Below are 14578 nucleotides of genomic sequence, written 5' to 3'. Positions count from 1 at the left end.
CACTATTACAATTGAACTTCACATTCTTTCTTGCCCAAGACAGCAATAATCTTTACATCACTACTTTTTTTTTTCTAAGTGGCTTGCATATTTTATCACTTAGACACTGCTTTTCCATCCCTTTTTAATCTGGATGTGCATTTACTTAGGAAAAGGTAAGTGCCATGAATGTTCCTGGAATGTGGGAATTATAAAGACAGGATGAATGTTAAATGGATAATTCTTTTTTAAAAATTTATCTTTATTGTTCAAAGTATTACAGATGCCCCCCATCCCCCATTGATCTCCTCCACGTGGTAATTCTTAAATGTGTGCTTAATTTCTGATAATGTTCAATTTTATGTTTCATCTTCTGCATAACTCAACAATCGACAGAAAGAAAAGAGAAATATAAGGAGACAGTAAAAATCACATTAAAATACCATTTTCTAATCATAAAACTTTCTCTACTGAGACCATGGGGTTAGGAGGGTTGGAGGGAACTTAACAGAATTTCCTGAATTGCTAGTGAGCATTTGCTCACTTCCAAATCATAGGTACCAGCAGGGTTCTTTGGCAGACCATACCCAGCTGGGGGAATGAGGCTGTCCTCATTTGTAATACGGAATAATCATTGCAATGGCCTGTGTTTATTTTATACTTACCATGTGCTTGTAGGGACTTTACTATATATTATTTCAAATTGAATAACAAGAAAGTTGCCATTTTTTCCTGAATTTTGAAGAATTGCTTGTTCAGAAAGTGATAAAACTGGAATTCATACCCAAGTTCACTTGACTCCAAATTTCAAATTCGTCACTATTTCACGGCCCCATTTTACATAGAGTTTTGTGTAACATTCTCAAATAAGGTTAGAGAAAAATGTGATTCTTAAAATCTTTGAAAAAAGATACCTTAGGGATACCAAGAATGTCCTTGACCCACCCAGTTACTTCTTTTATTTTTATTTAGGCCTGAATCTTTGGAGCAGCCATTGGTCATTTCAGTTTGATCTCCAAATTCCCACATGTTTCTGGTGCTCTTGAGGTTACACAGTTTCTCATGTCTTCGTGATTCATGATGACACATACAGGGATTAAATATAGGGATTTTAGCTACTTCATTGCCATACACCATCAGGTGAGCAAGTAACAGAAAAAAGAACATTTATTTAACAAGTATATGGTCATCTCCTACTCTGTGCCAGGCTTCAGGTTAGGCTTTAGAGTTTCAGTGGTGAATGTGATTGATGTCCCTGCCTTTATGTGGCTTAAAAGAAGTACATGTGTCCCTAGATGGAGATCACACTTGTTCTGGAATGTACAAATGCAAATTGTGAGATGTAGGCAATGACTTAAATATTATTGGGAACAGGGTATTTTTTTAACTGTGATTTTACTGTATTATAATAGTTTATTGTTTTGAATACTTTGATAAAGTACAACAATTATAATTAAAGCTAAAGTTCTTTATTTGTATAAACTCTTTTGCCTTTTATATATCCAAATAAGCTTTCAGAAGTAGCTTTCAGTTGGCTTATTGTCAAAACTGTTTATAAATATTAATCTCTGTTCTAAGACATCCTTTATAGACTTTTGTTCAAATGTATTTCGTAACCCCAAATTGAATATTTTAAAATAAAAACATTTCTTTTTCACTCTATTTATTTTTATTTTCTAACCATTTCCATATCCATTAGAGCAATTAAGTGTGTTATTTTGTTTAGGATTTCATTTTGGCAGTGCATTTGGACTCAACAAATTGGAAGTTCAGAGAAAATAATGTATTATTATTATTGTAATGGGAATCTTATCTAATTATGCATTGAAAAACTTCACAATATGGAATGAAGATTGGAAACTCTAATGCCAAATCACACAAACACATTTGCAAGCTGGATAGGAGAAAATGGGGGTTTCCAGGTTTCCTTTTAAGTTTCATATTCAATTAATATTTTTGGAAAATTAGTTGCTGTCACAGTCCATACAAAAATGGAAAACCTTTAAGATAACTTTTTTGAGAACTAGCTATGTGCCAGACAAGATACTAAGTGCTTTCCATGAGTTATTCTGGCAACAATCATCTCATAAGAACTGATAATCCTATTTTATAGATGAGGAAACTGAATTTAGAGAAATTAAGTGAATTTTCTCAGAGTGTAAAGCTGATAAGTCGCAAAACAAGGATTACAACCCAAACCATAGCAGAGCCAGGGCCAGAGTTCTTCTTAGACTCTGTTACCCCTGGGAGAATCAAGAATTTTATCTCAGTTGCTATATAGCACATGGTAAAAATAAATGCATTCAGTTATTGAGGATTTTGAGAGATTATTTAAGATGAATTCCGTATTTTAAAATCCAGACTACAGTGCTAGTTTCACTTCTGAGTCAACTTCAGAAGTCACGTAGCAGACGGGTATAGGACATTTTCTCTAAGAGAGAAATATGTAAAAAATAAAAATGGGAAATATCACCTATAGCTGTGTGCTCAACTAAGGAATCCCCTGTTTATCTAAGTGAGGCAAAAAGATATGAGATGGTCATTTAAATCTAGTTTTTCAGATATAGCTGAGAAAATAAGGATGGGATTAAGCAGTTCAGAAACTGGTATTAAAGATACACAATGTCACATATCAATTATATCTCAAAAAAGAGGAAAGAAGCTGATTCTAATAAATAGGGAACTAGATAAAGATATGATTAGGGTGGGAGAGGAAACTGCATAGTTCAATATTCAGCACATGGCTTCAACAGAGCAATTATGCAAAAAAAAATAAAATAAAATAGGCAAAATATGTGTACATAAGGAAGACCAGGAGTGTGTTTAGAAATAAGGGCTGCCTGATAAAGAAGTTGAAATTTCTGTACAATTTCATAAGATAGCGTCCCAGTCTATTCTTTAAATAGGTATACGGCTCATGCACTGAGTAATTGCAAGTTCCTATTAAAATATGAATATGTGAGTCCAGGAACTACTCTCTTATATGTATTAAGAGAATGTAGGTAAAAGGGATTAATTTAGCTTTAGCCCTGAACTTTTTAACAGGGTTTACCACTGTGCTTCTGTATTGCATATTCAGTGAATCTAATAGTGTTTCTGAAATAAAATTTTGTAGAGTCATACTTTATGGTGGTGTATATAAACAAAGTTTAAAACTTGTATTAATTATAAAACAATATTTAATCATTTTACAGTAATGCTATTTGGTATTATACAATAGTCATATTTCTTTTTAGTTTTATTTGTTTCGGAATGACATGAATTAATATTCATTTTGAGAGCAATAAAGATAATATTATACAAACATTGAATTCTTATGCAAATGTTATTTGAATAATTATTAAATATGGAAGTAATTTGTAATGTGTGGTATTTATATACCATCTCAGGGCTAGTAGATACATTAAGATGTTCTAAGAGATATAATAGGTCTTTGAATTTCTGGGAGAGACAACCTCAAATCTTTGGCATGCTATAAATACAGCAATCTTGAAACCTATTGTAAATAATACTTGGCATGTGTACAGATCTGGAATGGTTTAAAATATAATTGAAAGTTTTTTGTATTTTTTTAACTTACTTAAACCTAATTAAATATTAACATAATATCTAATTTTGTCATACTTTCAGTCAGGAGGTATTGCTTCCATGTTTTCTGGGTTATTATAGCCAATAAGCTAAAAATTATTTTTGAGTTACTACTATATATCAAACATAATAAGTTTTGTTGTTATACTATAAGGTGTTAATAATGAAGTTAGATCATCCATGTTTTGTAAGCTCACAGGAATTTCAAAATAATACTTAATAATAAAATGATAATTTTAATGTAAGTAAAAAAACTTGTAAAAATTGATCTTGGATAAAATATAACTGCTTTTAAACATGACTCTTTTTCATGCAGGAAAATTATTTTAATTACCTATTAATACTATATGACCTGGCCAATGTGGCTCAGTTTGGTTGGGCATTGTCCCTGCACCAAAAGGTTGCCAGTTTGATTCCCTGTCAGGGCACATACCTGGGTTGTGGGCGCCACCCCAGGTAGGGGGCATGCAAAAGTCAGCTGATCAACATTCTGTTCTGACATCGATGTTTCTCTCTCTCTGTCCCCCTCCCTCTTTCTCTAAAAATCAATAAAAATATTTTTTAAAATTAAAATAATCCTATATATACATCAAGCGATGTCAGCAATTTATTAAACTGCGAAAACTTCTTAAGCACCATCATAATTAGTCATAGTAATTTGTTTAACGAAAGTCAAAAACAAAGAACTTTAATAAGATTTTATTAAAGATTTTTATGCCCATTTTAAACATAAAGGTGAGGTGTGGTAATGCAAAGTAGCACTACATTGAATTAAATAGGATAGATGGATAGCTGCATAAAAATTTAAAAGTATACATAAGGGAGTTGCAAGATTGGGTAAAAAATGGGGAAGGGATTGAGAAGTACAGATTGGTAGATATAAAATAGCCATGGAGATGTAAAGTGCAGCATAGGAAATATAGTCAGTAATATTGTAGTAAGTATTTATGGTGTCAGTACTGGAAATGACAGGGAGAAAACTTTGTAAAATATGATTGTCTAACCATTATGCTGCACACCTGAAACTAATACAAACTAATATTGAATGTAAACTAATTGTAATTGAAAAAATAAAAAAAATTAAAAGTGTATATATAACATTATTATTCAATACAAAAAATAGAGGCAAAAGTTAATGCTGTGCTTTGAATATATCATTAAATATACTCTATCCTTCAATTTTGTGTAACCCAGAAGGTTATTTAAATTCCAATTTCCCTTTTAAGGCTAGTATCCTGTCTGGAAAAGACACCAAGAGAAGCCCAATTCTTTTAATCTTTTTAATACAAGTGAAAATCTTAAAGTCAAGTATTATACGTATTGACTTTATTATTTTATTGGGTATCTAGTTATTTTTCCTTTCTTGAAAAATTACATGATTAGATTTAGATGAATAACATTGGAAGTACTCCAGATACAATTATGCCTCGTTCTTCATAAATTACTGATTATCTCTTCATAAGCCATAAAAATGGAGTTTATCTGCTTGCATGCTCATTTGTTTGTTTTGATGATCTGCTATAATTATTTTCTGCATTTGGGTCCATAATCTTGGAGGTTATATAATATTTTCCTGGAATCTCTATTATAAAGGACTTATAAACTGTAAGCATATGTTCAGGTTGTTATTAACTGTCTTTAAAACCATAATTTGCTGTTGTACTTAAAATAATTTTAAAAGAAAATTAGAATAAATTGAATACAATAATTTTTAAGTGGCTAATACTCCTTGATTATTTTTTATGTACTGGACATAGGGCTCTAAAATAGAACCAAGGTGGAAACCATTACTCTATGTCATTATCACTAGAAATATAAACAACAATCATTAAAGAACTATTACTGTTAAAGTGCTGGACAATTTTTTTTATTTGTTGGATAAAACTGCTTTCATATTTTTTAAAGAAAATATATCTTTATTGATTTCAGAGAGAGGAAGGGAGAAGGAGAGAGAGACAGACAGAAACATCAATGATGAATGAGCCATTCATTGATCTGCTGCGTCCTGCACTCCCCTGACTGGGGATTGAGCCCATAACCCGGGCAAGTGCCCTGACAGGGAATCAAACCATGATCTCCTGGATCCTAGGTTGACGCTCAACTGCTGAGCCATGTCTGGCAGGGCTGTCTTCTTTATATTAATCAGTTGTCCAATTCAATATTAATTTATTCATTTATTAATATAAAATAACATTAATTACATTTACAGTCAATTGTTATTTTATTTATTCAATTTTTAGTAGCCAAGTTGGATCAAATATCCTGAAATTCAAATCTGATATGAAGACCGAGTTCCTAAATTCTACATATGCACAATGTTCTTTTCACACACTGCTTATTTTTAATCCTAGATAGTGTTATGTTTGTGAAGTGAATTATTTAAACTCTTCTTCCTATATATATGGAACTTACCTTGTTAGAAATGTTTAATTCCCTGGGCTGTTTCATTAAATAGTGAAGAAATAAACAAATTAGTGTTAATATGTTTAGCACATCTTTTACCTTTAAAAAAGAATAAGACAACATAGGAGTCATTTAATTTACTATGTTTGTTTGTTTTTTATCTCAAAATACATGCATTCCTGGAGAACTTTTGTGGATATGAAGTGCAAGCTTCCATTTTTTCCTGTTATATGCTGTTTTTCAATAGTGTGGTGAAGGCCTGGGGTGTAGGATGGAGGGGGTCAATGGGGAAAAAAAGGGGACATCTGCAACACTTTCAACAATAAAGGTAAATGTTTAAAAAAAGAAGGTTGCTGTTAAGTATTGGAGTTGCTAATAGGTTTGATAAGATTTCATTTTTTTTTCTATTGTTCAAAGTATTACAGATGTCCCTCCTTCACCCCCCACTGATCTCCTCCACCCGGCATTTCCCACCCCCACGTCTTCTCCACACTATTGTCTGTGCCCATAGGTCATGTATATAGGCATCTAAGTCCTTTGATTAATCTCTCCCCCACACTCCCCACTTCCATCTTCCCTCTGAAATTCTTCCTACTCCTCCATGCTTCTATGTCTCTGTATCTATCTGATTCATCAGTTTATTTTCTTTAGATTCCACATATGAGTGAGATCGTGTGATATTTGTCTTTCTCTGCCTGGCTTATTTCACTTGGCATAATATTCTGCTGGTCCATCCATATTGTCCCAAAGGGTAGGAGATCCTTCTTCTTTACAGCTGCATAGTATTCCACGGTGTAAATGTCCCACAGCTTTTTTATCCACTCATCTCCTGATGGACGCTTGGGCTGTTTCTAGATTTTAGCTATTATAAATTGTGCTGCTACGAACATAGGGGTGCATAAGTTCTTTTTAATTCGTGTTTCGGGTTTCTTAGGATATATTCCTAGAAGTAGGATCATTGGGCCAAATTGCCATTCCATTTTTAATTTTTTGAGGAAACTCCATACTGTTTTCCATTGTGGCTGTACCACTCTACATTCCCACCAGCAGTGTACCAGGGTTCTCTTTTCTCCCAGCACTTGTCATTTAATGATTTGTTGATGGTAGCCATTCTGACAGGTGTGAGGTGATATTTCTTTGTTCTTTTAATTTGCATCTCTCTGATGATTAGTGACTTTGAGCAGTTTTTTATATGTTTCTTGGGCCGTCCATATTTCCATCTTGGAGAAGTGTCTGTTTAGGTCCTTTGCCCATTTTTCAATTGAATTGTTTGCCTTCCTTTTGTTAAGTCGTATGAGTTCCTTATATATTTTGGATATTAACCCTTTATCACATGTATCATTGGCAAATATATTCTCCCATACAGTGGGCTCCCTTTTCATTTTGTTGATGGTTTCTTTTGCTGTGCAGAAGCTTTTTATTTTGATGTAGTCCCCTTTGTTTATTTTCTCCTTTGTTTCCCTTTCCCTAGGAGATGTATCAGCAGACATATTGCTACGAGAGATGTCTGAGATGTTGCTGTCTAAGATTTCTTTATTTAAAAGTGTTAGTTTTAAAAAGAATCCTTAAAATTGTTCTATACTATATGTCTTAAAAATGACTTTATTAGTTTATTATTATTGACTAGTTTAAATAGTTACAATCTTAAATTATAAATTAAATATAGTGGGGACCCATGTTATAGGTTAGATTTACTATAGGAACTTACTTAAATACTTTTTCCTATGCATAAGTGGTTTTGTATAATAGGTTGATAGCAGTTTTACAAATTGGTAACTAATAACCTCCACATATTGTTTTTGAGGTAATGATGAGATAAATCTCTGATTCATAGTCCTATAAAAAATGCATTAAGTGATAAAAGATTTATTTTCTTCCTTTAACATAGTACTCTTTTCAATAAATATTTTAAGTTGAAAAATATAATTACATGTGCAAATTGTAAAATACAGGATCACTGCACAGATCAGGAAACAAAAAGGAATTCATGTTATTCTCATGTTGGTACCATGCTCTTCTCTTTGTAATCTTTGCATTGGTTCCACTTTAGTATATGTGCTGCTGAAGCAAGCAGCATGATCTTTTTATTTATAATATAATAAAATAACTTGGCTACTTTGAAAGACAGGTTTCCAAGTGCACAGTTTTTCTGCTGATACAAAAACCATGGGCTACAAAGTTATTTTGCATATAGACTATTTTGTGCATTTTGTCATTGGAGAGTCAATTTTTAAAAAAAGGTTTTAAATCCAGTTATTGCTCACAGTAGCAGAAATGTGAATCTGGGAAAACCTTTATTGGATATATAACTCAATGTCTAAACTAATAACTGAATGTGTACTTCAGGGAAGAAAGTTAAAATTTTGGGGTATTTACCAAAATATCACTCAGTTTGGTAATAATGATATTCCTAAGAGATATAAGGAATAAAATAAATTAGAGAGAGGACCTTCTCAATAACAAATATATGGTTATTCTTATATTATTATTTCAAGAAAATGTACTTATTTTGCCTTCTTGATTTCAGTAATTTCTAATTTGCTTTATTCAATATTCTATTTATAAAATAAAATTCTTTAAACAGTAGGGGGCACATACCAGACTATTTGAAGTGGAGGGTGTTGAGTTTTAACAAAACAATCAGTTTAAATAACACGTATGTATATTTTGCATACAAAAGCCAGACATTAAAATTTGACACTTTTTCTATAATTTATATAAATATTTCTATAAAGTATCTATAAATATTCTACAATTCTCAAAAAGCATATCAGAATACCAAAGGGTAAGGAATATGATTATCTTGGTCATGGAAAGGTGCATGATTTAAAATGCTCTCTCAATTGTGAGAATTTGAAAAGGAAAATCATAAATCTTTGAATTGTGGATTAATTAAAATTTAAATATGTTTTTTGTGCTTTCTCTGACCTACAAATTGGTAACTATCAGTGCTCTGCTTTGAATAGCAAATTGATATAATATTTAGGATAAGGAAGATGATTAGCAGTAAGATTATTTACAGTAGTATTTTATTATTTTTATGTATATGTGTAATTATTTGAGCAGTTTAGACCCTAGGGACTCTTGTGTCTTTAGGACCACTTTACAATGTAAGAATTGTTTTGTTGTTACTGTTACGTTCAGGAAAAAATGCAATCCACTATATTAAATCTAACAGGTTGCACATGTATTTTCTGAAATATCACTATTATATTATTTTCTATTGAGATGGATTCATTAAGGGTAAGATCCTGAAGGATTTCATCTGGCTATAAGTACAAAGCTGTAAGGCAAGCAAACCCAAGCAACATGTAACAATGGTGTTTTGTTGAGCAGGTATTTACACAACACTATATTTTCAATATATTTTATAAATGTAAACATTGTGTTTAAACCACTGCAAATAAAAATGTAACTAGTGTAATTTATCTTTACTGACAGTTACTGACAACTGATTACTGGTATGGTCATATTTAGTTCTATATGTAGTGAAATATCACTGGCTATTATCATAAAGATGTCAAAAAGTAGATTAACATTTAATTAAATATAAGTGTCTTTGAAGAGTTTAAATATGGTGGCGGACTGAGTGGAAGCTACACTGAACTCTCCTGGCACCAAACTGGAATTACAACTAAAATATAAGAAAAAAATCTTGAATAAACAACTACAACTGAAGGCTAGGTAGCTGGAGAGCACCCTCATAACCAAGGACCTAAAGCAGAGACTGCATAGAGACTGGTAGGAAGTGTGGAAGCACGAGAGGGCTGGCTGGGCTCCCACAGACAGCAGCTGAAGGTCTGGAGGGATATCTCAGCTGTGGGGGATTCCCACTGAGGACTCTGGGGACTAAGCCCCAGGGTGGGCTTCCCAGCCAAAAGCACCAGAACTGAGAAAGGTTCCCACATACCATCTGGCTGTGAAAAGTGGCTGGGTTTCTATGTGCCAGGGGAAATGAAGGCACCCTCTTAAACAGCCAATGCACAAAGTTTCATGTGCAGCCATTCACCTTGGGCTCCAGCAGAGGGAAGAGAGGGTGGACTGGAGCTGTGTGAGGAGAATCTAGGATTGTGGGCTTTGGAGATAGAGCTCAGAGTGCATCCCCCTGGATGCCTGTGCTGAGTCATTCCCCCATACTGCAGAGGACATCTTTCTCAAGCAGACATTTACCTTCCAAGCAACTTTTGCCTAGGCAGGGGGGATATTTTCCACCCTGCTGGAAAATATCTTGCCCTACCCACAGGAGTTTCTATAGTCTGAGGCTCATTAAGAAACTGATAATAATTAGCCACCCTCCTGTGGAGTTTCTACAGCTTGAAGATCATTAAGAGAATCACATTAATCAGCCTGCAGGCAGAGGCAGACCTCAGAGTGCTTTGAGCCTTTGCTTGATCTGCTTCTGGACCTGAGCCTTGGAAAAGCAGACTTTGGTGTGCATCTTGGTTTTGTCCAACCACGCCCACCCTGCAGCAGAGGAGACCTCAAACTGAGAGTTGTTGATAGCTCCAAATAGGAGCTATCAGGGCCAGTAACAAACTGCGTCTGACATTGGCCTGCAACAGAGATCCTCTAAAAACACTAAGAGTCCTAGCAGATCTACCTAATACATAGAAACAAATCCAAATACGCAACCAAAATGGGGAGACAAAAAACAAGCCCCAAATGAAAGAACAAGAGAAGTCTCCAGGAAAAAAGAAAAATGAAATGGAGATAAGCAATCTATCAAATATAGAGTTCAGAATACTAATCATAAGCATGCACAACTGCATGAAAAAAAAATATGGAAACTATGAAGGAAATTAAGAATGACAGCAGAAATAGGGAATACATTGGATGGAATAAACAGCAGATTAGAGGAAGCTGAGGATTGGATCAGCAAACTAGAAGACAGGGTAGGAAAAATGAGTCAGAAATCCAAAAAAAAACCCAAAAACAACAAACAGGAGGGAAGTCTAAGGGAGCTGTGGGACAGTATGAAATGTAACAATATTTGCATCATAGGAGTGCAAGAAGATGTTGAAAGTAAGCAAGAGTTAGAGAGCCTGTTTGAAGAAATAATGGCAGAAAACTCCTTAACCTGGTGAAGGAAAAAGTCACACAAGTTCAGAAGGCACAGAGAGTCCCAAACAAGAAGAATCCAAAGAGGCCCACAAACAGACACATCATAATTAAAATGCCAAGAATTCAAGGCAAAGAGAGAATCTTAAAGGCAGCAAGAGAAAAGCAATCTGTTACCCACAAAGGAGCTCCCATAAGGCTGTCATCTGACTTCTTTTCAGAAACTCTACAGGCCAGAAGGGAACCGTACGAAGTATTCAAGGTAATGCAAAACAAGGATCTGAAACCAAGACTACTCTATCCAACAAGGCTATCATTCAAAACAGATGGTGAAATAAAGAGCTTCCCAGACAAAAAAAGGCTAAAGGAGTTTATCACCACCAAACCAGCATGGCAGGAAATGTTGAAGGGACTGCTGTAATTAAAAGTAGAAATAGAAGCATTGCAAGAAATGTTAAAGGGACTGCTGTAATAATAAGAAGAAACAGAGAGAGAAATATAGGCATAAAGAATTAAAATGGCAATAAATAAGGATCTATCAATAATAACCTTAAGGACAGTAAGGGAGAGATCAACAGCAATACAGTCATAGCCATGGACTTCAGCACCCCACTGACTTCACTGAATAGATCCTCCACAGTCAGCAGAGAAACAGTGACTCTAAATGGCATACTAGATAAGATGGATTTAATTGATATTTACAGAACATTTCACCTCAAAGCTTCAGAATACACATTCTTCTCAAGTGTACATGGGTCATGCTGAAAGATAGGCCACATGTAAGGACACAAAATAAGTCTCTACATGTTCAAGAAGACTGAAATCATATCAAACATCTAATATCACAATGCCATGAAATTAGAAATCAACAGTAAAAACACTCAAAAACATTCAAACACATGGAGGCTAAATAGCGTGTTATTAAACAATGAATGGGTTACCAATAAAATCAAGAAAGCAATCAAAAACTTCCTGTAAAAAAATGAAAATGAACACACAAAAACCCCAAATCTATGGGACACAGTGAAAGCAGTCCTAAGAGGGAAGTTCATAGCAGTGCAGGTCTATCTCAAAAAGCAAAAAAACTTTTAATAAACTATCTAATCCTACAACTTAAAGAATTAGAAAGTTCTTCTGTGAAGCTGTTCAGACCATGGACTTTGTTTGCTGGTAGTTTTTTTTATTACTGCTTCAATTTCATCAGTTGTTATTAGTCTATTCAGGTTTTCTGATTCTTCCTACTTGAGTTTTATGTGGTCTCACTCATATATGAAATCTAATAAACAAAAATAAACTGTGGAACAAAATAGATCTAGAGACATAGAAGCATGGAACAGACTGATGAATCTCAGTGCAAGGAGGGGGGGTGGGGAAGTGGGTGGAGAGAGATTAATCAAAGAATTTATATGCATTACCCAAGGACACAGACAATAGTGTGGTGAAGGCCTGGAGGGGTCGGATGCAGGGTGGAGGGGATCAATGTGAGAAAAAGGGGGGTGTCTGTAATACTTTCAACAATAAATATTAATTTTTAAAAAAGATTGTCTTCTACATGATATCTGAAAAATCAGATGGTCTTCCAGATTCTATGGGAATGTATCAATTGATGAAGGATTCATAACATCTGAAAACAGTGAAGTCCATTAATGGACCTTTAAAGTTTTTCAACCAAAATTTGCTGCCCTATAAATTCTACTCATTGGTAACAGTATTGTACACTTGATTAGTGATTGCCTACCCCTCACTGCAATGAAGTAGCAGGATATTATGTATATTAGAAAACAAAGAAAGACATTTAGAAAGGATGAGATAAAATAAGTGTATATTTTAACATTCCAACTTAGCATTCCAAGCTCTATCCTGGTGGATCTTTCTACATACTACTTGCTTTCTTTGATAACACTGCACTTGATCAGTGGAATATAAAATAGCCTTCTGCTAACATAAAGCTTTTTGTTTACCTATATTGTTTCTTTGGCTCTCAAGTTTCTTTAATTTCTGTTTGGTTTCTTGTCTGTATTTTTGACATGAAGTAGTGGTACTAATAATTCAATTTTGTGTACCTTACAGGAAAGCCACCTAATCAAACAATAACTAAAAAATATGAGCTACAATTAGGCCAAAGTGAGATTCCACTTTTAATTTGGGGGTGGTCATGGCTACTTGTGTCTCTTGAGTTTAAAAAAGTTCTCAAGTGACCTCCCCTTTGTGCACTACAAAGGTATGGAGAACAAGTATGTCTTTATAAATTTAAAAAAACCCACAAAAACCCCCACATGGGTTACTTTCCTTCCTTTCCATACCTACCTACCTACCTATACACACACACACACACACACACACACACACACACACACACACACACACACACAGAGCCCTGAGAAAGGAACTGAAATCTGTTTAAGGCTTTCATGTGTGAAGATTTAGTGTGTATTTCAGTTCATGTCCTATGTATAGAATCAATTTTTTCACCATAATTATACATTATCTTCCCTTAGTGACTTTTGGAACAAATGGATATAACTAAAGAAGGCAAATCTATGAAGTTCACTTATAAAATCATCTATCCCTTACTCCTCAAATAATATTTTTGACGAGTTACCATCCATCTAATAAGTTCTGAACTCTGCATTCTTTTGGAAAATGGTACAAGGCCTTTTTGAGTGTTAGATTATGCATTTGGATCTCTGATTTAGTGGAACAGTGTAAAAAATCTCTCATAATCAGAACACTCCCTATTGGCTCCACATCTGAAGATCCCCAAGAGTGCTGTTTGTCCCAGTGAACATCTGGAATAGATTACATGCAGTTAATTGGCTCCAGGTCCAGCTTGTTACAGACAGTAGCATGCAGTATAACCTATGCAATTCACTAAATCCACCCACTTGAGGTTAAATCGCACCTACTTCTCTCTATAATTCTTCCCAGATGCAGGACACACACGTGTGTGCATATACAAAATGTACACAGACAAACACACACACACAGACAGGCAATGGAAGATAGCAAAATATGAATAAATTAGTGGGGAGGTTGTTGGCAATACATTTAAACCATAAATTATTTCAATTAAAAGATTAACTATTGAATTCAAAAGATTGTTGGGAAGAAAAACAAAGAATCAGGAGCAGCAGATTTTAGAGAGTGACTGTTTTATAGTAGAAAAATATTTAAAGTCAAATAAAAAGTTCCAGCAGGTTCAGGATTTGTGTTTTATTTTGTCCCTCACCCTTAGCATATGCTTCAGCACGTGTAGGTACTTATCAGAATGTCATAGTAGCAAGGAAAGCAGTGCTTTGATTTTTAACTTATTTAACAATATTAATGAGTTGGGTTACAAGGAACAGTATGACTACTGTTCATTGAAAACCAAAACATCAATCTTCTTAACTTATAGTGTTGGAGGCACAGGGCATGTCATAGCGATTAATGACCAGTTGGAGGAGTAGATATCTCAATACATAGCCAAGGGCCATTAACCCCAACTGGCCATTAATTCCCAGGAAATGTCCTGTACTGAAGTCATTATTGCTAATAAAATGCACACATG

This window comes from Miniopterus natalensis, chromosome 10 (genome assembly GCF_054644295.1).
Source record: "Miniopterus natalensis isolate mMinNat1 chromosome 10, mMinNat1.hap1, whole genome shotgun sequence".
NCBI classification, from domain to species: Eukaryota; Metazoa; Chordata; class Mammalia; order Chiroptera; family Miniopteridae; genus Miniopterus; species Miniopterus natalensis.
This window is presented reverse-complemented; position numbering follows the sequence as displayed.